Here is a 12,674-nt window from a genome sequence, read left to right as displayed (position 1 = left end):
CGGCGACAGAGCAAGTATGTCTGTTGGGTTCACCTGATAATTCCTCTTGTAGTTGTCGACGGCGGCGGCATGTGACATGATCATGTTATGGGCGGCGACGTAGGGCTCCCGATGAGAGTTGCCGCTGTTGCAGTTCCCGAACGGCCGGGAGCAGTGCTTGGGCGGGTAGTGGCCCAGCATGTAGGCGAACTTGGTGAAGAGGTTGGGCTCGTTGAGCGTGGTCCAGAACTTGACCCGGTCGCCGAACGCTTTGAATCACACGTTCGCGTAGTAGTCGAACTCCTCCCTGTGAAGGAACAAAATTAGTTTCGAGAGAGCTTAGTTAATTACTAGACCGCCAAGACCGTGACCGTGGCTAAGTCAAGCCACAGGGAGCAGAGCATGGTGCTTATGGACAAGGAAGAGGAGGGGTTTGTCTTTGAAGATCCAAGTCCGCAAGTCCGTAAGGATTACCGATGGTCTGCTGCAGGTAAAGTCTGTTCTCCCCATCCGATGAAGATGTCAGTAGTTGAGAAGACAATGTCGAGAGCTTGGGGTCTGCATAAAGAAGCTAAATTTGCGGAGATCGGCCCGAATATCTTTGAAGTGCACTTTGGATCAGAGGGTGACTACAGGCATGCCATTTACAATGGCCCATGGCAGTTTGATTTTAGTGTCCTGGTGATGAAGAAGTATGAAGGAAATAAAAGACCGTCTGAGATGATCTTTGATAAAATTGATGTGTGGGTAAGGATCTTGGATCTGCCACCGGACAAGAGGACGGAAGTGTTTGGTAAGGCCTTGGGAGATTGGTTGGGAGAGACAGTCAGAGTTGATGTGGATAAAGATGGCATTGCTAGAGGTCAGTACTTTCGTGTACGGACTAAGATCTCTGTGTTTGAACCGTTGGTTAGGGGCATCTATCTGAAGAAGAAGAAGGATGATAAGGAGAAGACATGGTTTGACTTTTACTATGAGAAAATCCCGCATTTTTGTCTTGACCGTGGAAGACTTGTTCATGAGGGGGGGGGGGATGTGAGCCCCCAGTTGACTCGTCGTTTCAATGGGGGGGGGGGCTGGCTTAGGGCTTCTCCACGGAGGAACAACTCAGGCAAAGAGGGGTCGAAAGGAGGAGGGACGTGTAGCAATAACAGGCAGGGTAGCTCTCACGCTGGTGAGGTGGCTAACAACAACCCCGTGCATTCCAGAGCTAGGGACGTGCCTACAAAGAGGAATCTGCAGTCTAAATTCTCACGTACCTCGGACGGTCACACTGGCGATCGCTCAAAACAAGGGGGTGGTGAGGTAACTAGTCCCAGCAGAGCTAGAGGCAAGATGGAAACGAGGCGAGGGCATGACCTCAGGGACAACCTTGAAGCTAGGAGGGAGAAGGAGATGAGGAGTAAGCTCATGGAACAGCGCCCGGGAAGCCAGAGAGGTGGCCACATGGAGGCGGGGCGCGAATGGAGGGAGCAGGAAAGAAGCAATGATTATAGCAGGATTCACGTGGGGGGTGGCTCTAACGGGCGCCATGCAGAAGCGGATCGGGTCGACCCACTGGGGGGGCGACATGCATGGGACCCTAGGCCGACGTCATGGCTATTACGTGAGAAAGGAGAGGTTAGACTATCGTCAGAGATACCAATCGGAGCCATACACGTGGAGGGATGGTGGCAGTAGAAAGAGGGGGCCGAAGCAGGTGTGGAGAGCGAAAGGTGAAGTAGAAGTGAGGAGTGGGGAGGATGAGTTAATTCGTGATACAAGGCAGAAAACTGCCTCAGTGTTTGATCGCATCCGGGACAGAGACGATGAAGCGTCGGACCCTGGTGCTCAGGGACGCCGAACACAATGAATCTCCTTGCCTGGAACTGTCGGGGATTGGGGTTGGACTCAACAGTTGGCGAACTTCGAGATCTTATACGATCTCACAACCCAGCGGTGGTTTTCCTTTCAGAAACAAAAAAATCAGCGAGAGCGATGGAGCGTTTGAAATGGAGTTTGGGTTTCACTAGTGGAGTTGCTGTGAGTTGCAATGGAAGAAGTGGGGGTTTGGCGTTGTGGTGGAGGGATCATGTTCAGGTTAAGGTGAGGCCATGGTGCCAATACTTCATTGATGCAGAGGTGGTTTGGGAGGGTAAGCTCCATAGAATCACTAGATTCTATGGGGAGCCTAAAATGGAACTTCGTAAAAAATCACGGGATGCCATTCGTTTCTTGCGTGCCCAAGACAATCTACCCTGGCTTTGTGTTGGTGACTTCAACGAGGCCCTCTTCCGCGTGGATCAAGTTGGGGGAAATCCAAGGTGTTTCAATCAAATGAAGGATTTCAGAGACTGTCTTGCCGACCGCGGCCTGGCTGATCTCGGTTTTACTGGGTACCCCTATACATAGGACAATAGAAGAGATGGACAGGATAACATTCAGGTCCGGTTGGACCGTGCTACTAGCAACGATGGTTTCTTAGGAATATTTCCTGAGATGTCTGTGGAGCATCTGCTTTCTGAAGAATCGGACCACCAAGCCCTCCTAGTGCGGATAATGGAGACGGCTCCAATTCGTACCGGAGTGGGGGACAGACCGTTTAGGTTTGAAGAAGCCTGGACCCGTCATGAGCAGTACGAGACGATGATCGCATAGGCTTGGGAAGCATCAAGCACAGGAGAGGAAGGAGTGAGGGCGGTATGGGAAAGACTGGGAAGAATGACGGGGTCTATTCAGCGGTGGGCGAGAGAGGTGTTTGGTTCAATCAGAAGGAAAATAAAACAGTTGAAAGCACAACTATTGGAAGCAAAGGAGCGAGCGCTCAAGTCTGGCTATCAACATGAGGTCCGGGAATCGGAAGAGCAGCTAAGGGAAGTGTATGAGAGAGAAGAAATAATGTATAGACATCGCTCGAGAGTGGATTGGCTTAAAGCGGGAGATAAAAACACTAAATACTTTCAGAACCGGGCTTCGCATCGTAAGAGGAAGAACACGATCAAGGCATTGAGGCGGGCAGATGGAACAAGATGCACAGTGGATGAGGAGATGAGAGCTATGGCAGCATCATTCTATGAGGATTTGTTCACTTCGGAGGGGTCGGTAGGGGCGGAGGAGGTGCCGCAGAATATCCAATGGGCAGTTACTGAGGAGATGAACACAACACTGTCCGCACCGATTTCGGACTCTGAAATAGAGACGGCTCTATTTCAGATGGGTCCGACTAAAGCTCCGGGGCCGGACGGGCTCCCCGCGCTCTTTTATCAGCGACACTGGTCATTGCTTCGTGATGATATCTGTGGGGCAGTTCGTGATTTTCTGAGTGGAACAGCTACCCCAGAGGGTTTTAATGCTACAGTGATTGTCATGATTCCTAAGGTCAACTCTCCGGATTTGCTATCCCAGTTTCGGCCGATTAGTTTGTGTAATGTGCTTTATAAGATTGCAACAAAGGTTCTTGCCAACAGGTTAAAAAGCATCCTGCCAGTTCTTATCTCGGAGGAACAGAGTGCTTTTGTGCCGGGGCGCCTCATCACGGATAATGTTTTAGTTGCTTATGAGTGTGTTCATGCCATTCGCCATAGGAAGAGGAAAAAACCTCTATGTGCAGTCAAGCTAGATATGATGAAAGCCTATGATCGAGTGGAATGGGACTTCCTGCAATAGATGATGGAACGGTTCGGTTTTGCCCCGACATGGATAGTAATGATTATGCGTTGTGTGACGACAGCGAGCTTCTCGGTTAAGCTGAATGGTGCCTGCTCTAGGTGCTTCTTTCCACCCCGAGGGCTTAGCCAGGGTGATCCTCTATCACCATATTTATTCTTATTTTGTGTTGAAGGTTTTTCTGCGCTTTTGAGGAGAGCACAGTCAGAAAATAAAATGAAAGGTGTTACATTTGGGAGCACTGGCCCCCATATTACCCATCTTTTATTTGCCGATGACATCATCGTGTTCTTGGAGGGATCCCCGGAGTACCTACAGATTCTAAAGGAGATTTTGGTAACATATGAGGCGGCTTCGGGCCAGAAGGTTAATCTGCAAAAGTCATCAATCTTTTTTGGCAAAGGATGTTAGTGTGACGTCCGGATAATTAGGCTACAGTAATCCCGCATTAATGATGCCACGTCACGCGGTCACTGTTGTTAAACTCGCGTTATTTCAAAATTGATTCAAATTCAAATTTGGATTTAAGTCAAACAATAAAAGTTTCCAAACATTAGAACTAAAATGCTCTAAACGTGCCAAATAATGCATAGGTAATTATGGTGAAGAAACCCCATTTTTATAAAATGTTTAAATACCCTTCGGTGAATAAAATAGTAGCAAAAACCAATATTTAAATGTTTTTATAATTAACAAAATACTAAACTAAATTGTTTTGGGTAAAACCTTTTGTTGTAGTGGGTTTTAATGTATTACTAAATTAGGGATCATTTTAATATTAGATAAAAACTAAATGAGAAAGAAACTAGAAATAAAATAGAAAGGAAATAAATAAAAGAAAGGTAAAATAAAACAAAAAAGAAGAAAGGGAAAAGAACCCCCGGGCTCCGGCCCAGTTGGCCACAGCCGCCCGAATGGGCCGGCCCACCCCTGCACCCCATAACCTCCACCACTCCCCCATTCGCCCACCGACACCCCACTCCTCCCCCCCGAAATATCTCCCCCTCTCTCCCGATTGGATCGGGATCGAGAGGAGGAGGCCGCCGCCTCGGACCGCCATCGCCCGCCGCCGCCTCCACCTCGTCTGTCGTCGCCTGGAACGCCGCCTCGGCCACCTCGTTGTCTACCCCGCTTGCCTGCCTCCCCCTAAGCACGTCGTCCCCAACCTCCCCCCCGAGCATCATTGCCCCGTCCCTACGAACCCGACGTGAGCTGCGCCCCTCTCTCCTTCCTATGTTCCCGCTCATCGACCGCGGCCGCGGCCGCGCGTGGCTGTGCCCTCGCGTGCCCCTCTGCCGCTCCCCGCACGCAGTCCTGCTCGCCAGCGCCCCTCCTTCGTCCGGCCGCGCCCGCCCCCGCTCTTGCCTCTGCTCGCCACGACCGCCCCTCTCCCTCACCCCGCGGTCACCGCGCTCTGCCTCCTCCGTGACCACGCCGCTAGCTCGCCGGCCGCGCCCTCGCCCCTGCTGCTTGCACGCTGCGCTGCTGCTGCGGTTGCGGCGACGGCTGCTACGGCCTCGCTCCGCCCTGCCGCCCGCACCCCCTGCTGCAGCCGCGCCCGCACCACTGCGCCCGTGCTCGCGCCGCCCGAGCCTCGCCTCCGTCGCCCTGCTTCCACTCCGCCACGGCCTCTCCCCCGTCCACGGCCACCGGGACCAAGCCGCGCGCCTGCCTCCGCCACTCGCCTGCGTAGCTTCCCCTGCCTGCGCCGTCTGCCGTCCTGCGCCCGCGGACTCACCTTCCTGCTCGCCCATGGCGTCATGCAGGCTCTGCCATCGCCAGCGACCTCGCCTCGCACCGGGCGGGTTGCACGCCAGCGCCTGGTGCCCATGCGCCTGCGCCCGTAACCACTGCCTAGCGCCCGTTAAGGCCTATGGGCCAATGACATATGGGCCCCGCCCACAAAACGATTAAAAAAGAATTAAAAATATAATTAATTAATTAATTAATACTGTTTAATTAATCTAATTAACTAGTTAGTTTAATTAAACAGTAATTAGATTAGTTAAACCCTAATTAGACTAAACAATCAATGACGAACGGGACCCATGCGTCAGTTGACCAGTCAACACCTCTATTGACTGCTGACGTTAGCGTGCACTGTTCTGGATAATGTTGAATTATAATAATTAAATAAATGCTAAAATTAAATTAAATCTTTTTAAAATTAATATAAAATAAACCGTAGCTCAGATGGAAAAACTTTGTAAATGAAAGTTGCTCAGAACAACGAGACGAATCCGGATACGCAACCCGTTCGTCCTCCACACATCCCTAGCATAGCGAACACGCAACTTTCTCCCTTTGATTCATCTGTCCAAAAACGGGAAACACTAGGGATGTTTTCCCGGATGTTTCCCCCTTCATCGGTATCACCTCATACCGCGTTAGGGAACCCCTAGCACTGCTACTTGTCATGTCATGCATCGCTATGCATCTGTTTGCATTATATTCATTGTTTCTTCCCCCTCTTCTCTCCGATAGAATACGAGACTGATGCCGTGGCTGGTGCCCCGATCGACTACGCTGTTGACGACCCCTCTTTCTTGCCAGAGCAACCAGGCAAGCCCCCCACTTGATCACCAGATATCGCCTATTCTTTCTCTACTGCTTGCATTAGAGTAGTGTAGCATGTTACTGCTTTTCGTTAATCCTATTCTGATTCATAACCTGTCATTGTTGTTACAACTGTTGATACCTTACCTGCAATCCTAAATGCTTAGTATAGGATGCTAGTTTATCATCAGTGGCCCTACATTCTTGTCTGTCTGCCATGCTATGCTATCGGGCCGTGATCACTCGGGAGGTGATCACAGGTATATATTATATACTTTATACATATTACATGTTGTGATTAAAGTCGGGTCGGCTCGTTGAGTACCCGCAAGTGCTTCCGATGTTGGGGGTTGAAGGGGCAGGTGGTTCCACCCAGGTAGTGGTGGGCCTGGGTTCCCGACGGCCCCCGACTGTTACTTTGAGGTGGAGCAACAGGGCAGGTTGAGACCACCTATGAGAGAGGTGGGCCTGGCCCTGGTCGGCGTCCGTGATTATGTCAAAATAACACGCTTAACGAGATCTTGGTATTTGATCTGAGTCTGGCCACTGGCCTATACGCACTAACCAACTATGCGGGAACAGTTATGGGCACTCGACGTCGTGGTATCAGCCGAAGCCTTCGTGACATCAGCGACTGAGCGGCGCGCACCGGGTTGGACCGCGTAACGCAACTTCCTTTGTAATGGAGGTTGCTAGGTCTGCTCTCCGGCCGCCCACGCAACGTGCAGGTGTGCAATGGGCGATGGGCCCAGACCCCTGCACCATAGGATTTAGATCGGCATGCTGACCACTCTGTTGTGCCTAGGTAGGGCTGCGACGTGTTGATCTTCCGAGGTCGGGCATGACCCAGAAAAGTGTGTCCGGACAAAGGGGATCGAGCGTGTTGGGAAATGTGGTGCACCCCTGCAGGGAAGTTAATCTATTCGAATAGCCGTGATCTTCGGTAACAGGACGACTTGGAGTTGTACCTTGACCTTATGACAACTAGAACCGGATGCTAAATAAAACACACCCTTCCAAGTGCCAGATACAACAGGTGATCACTCTCTCACAGGGCAACGAGGAGAGGATCGTCGGGTAGGATTATGCAACATGATGCTACTTGGTGAACTTACAATCTACTCTCTTCTACATGCTGCAAGATGGAGGCGGCCAAAAGCGTAGTCTTCGACTGGACTAGCTATCCCCCTCTTATTCTGGCATTATGCAGTTCAGTCCACATATGTGATACGTCTCCGTCGTATCTACTTTTCCAAACACTTTTGCCCTTGTTTTGGATTCTAACTTGCATGATTTGAATGGAACTAACCCGGGCTCACGCTATTTTCAGTAGAATTACCATGGTGTTATTTATGTGCAGAAACAGAAGTTCTCAGAATGACCTGAAACTTCATGGAACAAATTTTCTGAAAATATAAAAAATCCTTGCAAAAGATGAAGGCCAGGGGGCACACCACCTGTCCACGAGGGTGGGGGTGCACCCCCTACCTCGTGGCCCGCCTGGAGCTCCTCCGACCTCAACTCCAACTCTATATATTTGGTTTCGGGGAGAAAAAAATCAGAGAGAATAATTCATCGCGTTTTACGATACGGAGCCACCGCCAAGCCCTAAAACCTCTCGGGAGGGCTGATCTGGAGTTCGTTCGGGGCTCCGGAGAGGGGAATCCATCGCCATCGTCATCATCAACCATCCTCCATCACCAATTTCATGATGCTCACCACCGTGTGTGAGTAAGTCCATCGTACGCTTGCTGGACGGTGATGGGTTGGATGGGATCTATCATGTAATCGAGTTAGTTTTGTTAGGGTTTGATCCCTAGTATCCACTATGTTCTGAGATTGATGTTGCTATGACTTTGCTATGCTTAATGCTTGTCACTAGGGCCCGAGTGCCATGATTTCAGATCTGAACCTATTATGTTTTCATCAATATATGAGAGTTCTTGGTCCTATCTTGCAAGTCTATAGTCACCTATTATGTGTTATGATCCGTTAACCCCAAAGTGACAATAATCGGGATACTTACCGGTGATGACCGTAGTTTGAGGAGTTCATGTATTCACTATGTGTTAATGCTTTGTTCCGGTACTCTATTAAAAGGAGGCCTTAATATCCCTTAGTTTCCATAAGGACCCCGCTGCCACGGGAGGGTAGGACAAAAGATGTCATGCAAGTTCTTTTCCATAAGCACGTATGACTATATTCGGAATACATGCCTACATTGCATTGATGAACTGGAGCTAGTTCTGTGTCACCCTAGGTTATGATTGTTACATGATGAACCACATCCGGCATAATTCTCCATCACCGATCCATTGCCTACGAGCTTTCTATATATTGTTCTTCGCTTATTTACTTTTCCGTTGCTATTGCTATCATCACTACAAAATACCAAAAACATTACTTTTGCTATCATTACCTTTTATAATCGTTACCACTACTATCATATTACTTTGCTACTAAACACTTTGCTGCAGATACTAAGTTTCCAGGTGTGGTTGAATTGACAACTCAACTGCTAATACTTGAGAATATTCTTTGGCTCCCCTTGTGTTGAATCAATAAATTTGGGTTGAATACTCTACCCTCGAAAACTATTGCGATCCCCTATACTTGTGGGTTATCAAGACTATTTTCTGGCGCCGTTGCCGGGGAGCATAGCTCTATTCTTTGAGTCACTTGGGATTTATATTTGCTTATCATTATGAAGAACTTGAGAGATCCAAGAACCAAGATTTATCCCTCAACTACGAGGGGAGGTAAGGAACTGCCATCTATCTCTGCACTTGATTCACCCTCTGTTTTGAGTAAGCTTGCAACACCTAAACCTGCTTCTACTATTCGTTCTGATATGTCGCATGTTATTGATGATGCCACTTTTGCTATACATGATACTTATGATGAAACTACTTCTTTGCTTGATACTACTGTGCCACTTGGTGAATTTCTTAACGAACAACTTGCTAGGGCTAGAGAAATTGAAAATATTGAATCTGATAATACTGATGGAAGTGATGATGAAGACTTGCCCGTTATTCCTAAGGGTTATGTTTTTGATAAAGAAGCTTCTTTAGATATTTTAGCTTGCAAAGATAGATACGAACTCAATAGGTTATTAGCTAAATGGAATCAACAATCTCTAAATGCTAGAATGAAACCTGACCCTGCTTTTGCTACATCACCTATCAGTGTTACTGATAAGGATTATGAATTCTCTCTTGATCCTGATATAATTACTTTGGTTCAATCTGATCCTTTTCATGGCTATGAATCTGAAACTGTTGTGGCACATCTTACTAAATTAAATGATATTGCCACCCTGTTCACTAAAGATGAGAGAACTCGTTACTTTTATATCCTTAAAATATTTCCGTTCTCATTAAAGGGTAATGCTAAGATATGGTTTAATTCTCTTGATCTTGGTTTTGTGCGTAGTCCCCGGGATATGATTTATTACTTCTCTGATAAATATTTCCCTGCTCATAAGAAACAAGATGCTTTAAGGGATATATATAATTTTGTGCAAATTGAAGAAGAGAATCTCCCACAATCTTGGGGGAGGCTTCTCCAATTACTTAATTCTTTGCCTGATCATCCTCTTAAGAAAAATGAAATACTTGATATCTTTTATAATGGACTAACCGATGCCTCCAGAGATTACCTGGATAGTTGTGCTGGTTCTGTTTTCAGGGAAAGAACACCGGATGAAGCTGAAATTCTATTGAATAATATGTTGACAAATGAAAATAATTGGACACCTCCGGAGCCAATTCCTGAGCCTATTCCTAAACCAACTCCGAAGAAGAGGGGTATTCTATTTCTCAGTCCTGAAGATATGCAAGAGGCAAAGAAATCTATGAAAGAAAAAGGTATTAAAGCTGAAGATGTTAATAATTTACCTCCTATTGAAGAAATACATGGTCTTAATTTACCGCCTATTGAAGAAACATATGATCTTAATCCTTTACCCATTGAAGAAACTCATGGTCTTGATAACCCGACACAGGTAGTAAAGGTAAATTCTCTCTATAGATATGATAAAGCTGAAATCCCATTTACTAAGTTTGCTAGCCCATGCTTAGATGAGTTTGATAAATTTATGGCTAAGCAAGAAGATTTTAATGCTTATTTTGGTAGACAGTTGAAATACAATTCAAATATGCTTGAACACTTGGGTGATTATATGGCTAATGTGAAAGGTAAACTTAAACTTATTAGTAAACATGCTTCTATGGTTACCACTCAAGTAGAACAAGTACTTAAAGCTCAAAATGATTTGCTCAACGAATTGAATAGTAAGAATAATGATAATGCTGTTAGAGTTATGACTAGAGGTGGTAAAATGACCCAGGAACCTTTGTATCCTGAAGGCCACCCTAAGAGAATTGAGCAATATTCTTAGAGAAATAATATAGATGCACCTAGTCCTTCTAAAAGGAAGAAAAAGAAAAATGATAGGACTTTGCATGCTTTTAGTGAACCTATTACTGAAACACCTGAGAATCCAAATGATATTTCTATTTCTAATGCTGAAACACAATCTGGTAATGAACCTGAAACTAGTGATAATGTCAATAATAATGTTCATGATGATGCCCAACCTAGTAATGATAATGATATAGAAATTGATCCCGCTGTTGATCTTGATAACCCACAATCAAAGAATCAACGTTATGATAAGAAATACTTTGTTGATAGGAAACACGGTAAAGAAAGAAAACCATGGGTTCAGAAACCCATGCCTTTTCCTCCCAAACCAACCAAGAAAAAGGATGATGAGAATTTTTAGCGCTTTGCTGAAATGATTAGACCTATCTTTTTGCGTATGCGATTAACTGATATGCTCAAAATGAATCCTTATGCTAAGTATATGAAAGATATTGTTACAAATAAGAGAAAGATACCGGAAGCTGAAATTTCCACCATGCTTGCTAATTATACTTTTAAGGGTGGAATACCAAAGAAACTTGGAGATCCCGGTGTACCAACTATACCATGCTCCATTAAAGAAACTATGTTAAAACTGCTTTATGTGATCTTGGAGCTGGTGTTAGTGTTATGCCTCTCTATTTATATCGTAGACTTGATTTGAATAAGTTGACACCTACTGCAATATCTTTACAAATGGCTGATAAATCAACTGCTATACCTGTCGGTATTTGTGAGGATGTTCCTGTTGTAGTTGCAAACGTTACTATTTTAACGGACTTTGTTATTCCTGATATTCCTGAGGACTATAGTATGTCTATTATTCTTGGAAGACCCTTTTTGAATACTGCAGGGGCTGTTATTGATTGCACTAAAGACAATGTCACTTTTCATGTTAATGGTAATGAGCATACGGTACACTTTCCGAGGAAACAACCTCAAGTTCATAGTATCAACTCTATTGGAAAAATTCCATCGATTATATTTGGAGGTTTTGAATTTCCTCTTCCTACTATCAAGAAGAAATATGATATTCTTATTATTGGGGATGTGCATATCCCCGTTGAGGTAACGTAGTGTTATTCGAAATTTCTCCGGTTCCATGTTATTCGGAATGAGTTCATTAACAAGACTTGATCAACCTTGTTAGTGGATTCCTTTTGATGATCATGAGATGGATGAAACTAGAAGGCACAACCTTCTATACCTTCATTTTACTTTCTGTTATTTATATTAAATAAAATAAAAATAGTATTTTCTGTCTGTTATCTGATTATCCGTGCAATATAAAAATACCCTGAAAATAAAAGTTCTCCAAATGCCCTGAAATTTAAATATGATTTTTCTAGAATATTTGATAATATTTGGCATTGAGAACACAGCAGGGGGGTCACCCACCTGCCCACGTGGGTGGAGGGCACGCCCCCTGCCTCGTGGGCCCATGGTGACCCTCCTCCACTTATTCTTGCACCCACACACTTCTTCTTCCTCCCACAAACACGAATATACAGCTCCAGCACGAGTTCTAGCTCATCTTGCTGCCATTTTCGATCTCCTTGCTCAAAGCACCTCTCACAAAACTGCCTGGAGAGATTGTTCCTTGGTATGTGACTCCTCCATTGGTCCAATTAGTTTTTGTTCTAGTGCTTTATTCATTGCAAATTTTTGTTGCTTACGTGACCCTATTCTTGAGCTTGCATGTCAAATTTATATCGTCAAAAGTAGTTTTGATGCATGATATAGGCCCTAGGCACTTGTAGGAGTAGTTGCTATCAATATTATTGAGTTTGGTTTACTTTTATCTTGAAGTTACTAAAAATTTGAGAATTTTTCAGAAAATAATGAAGATACTTTTGAGGGGCTCATCGAGCCGAAGCTCGAAGGAAAAGGCACCGAAGCCCAAGTATAATCTGCCTTGCACCGCGAAGGTTCGGTCGTGTGAATGGCCTTCCGATGATTTCTTGAGAGTAGCTGAGATTTATGAAGATTTTTATGAATTGGCTAAGAATGCAGGCCTCACCACTTTCCTCCATGACCAACGCGATCAATATCTCTTACTCACAAAT

At 45.7% G+C, this 12,674-nt stretch overlaps 1 pseudogene; it reads right to left on the bottom strand.

Annotated features, from left to right (window-relative positions):
• Positions 1-12,674, bottom strand: part of LOC125533780 — a 73,713-nt pseudogene that overhangs the window by 17,162 nt on the left and 43,877 nt on the right.

Source organism: Triticum urartu, chromosome 2, assembly GCF_003073215.2.
Source record: "Triticum urartu cultivar G1812 chromosome 2, Tu2.1, whole genome shotgun sequence".
NCBI classification, from domain to species: domain Eukaryota; kingdom Viridiplantae; phylum Streptophyta; class Magnoliopsida; order Poales; family Poaceae; genus Triticum; species Triticum urartu.
This window is presented reverse-complemented; position numbering and strand designations above follow the sequence as displayed.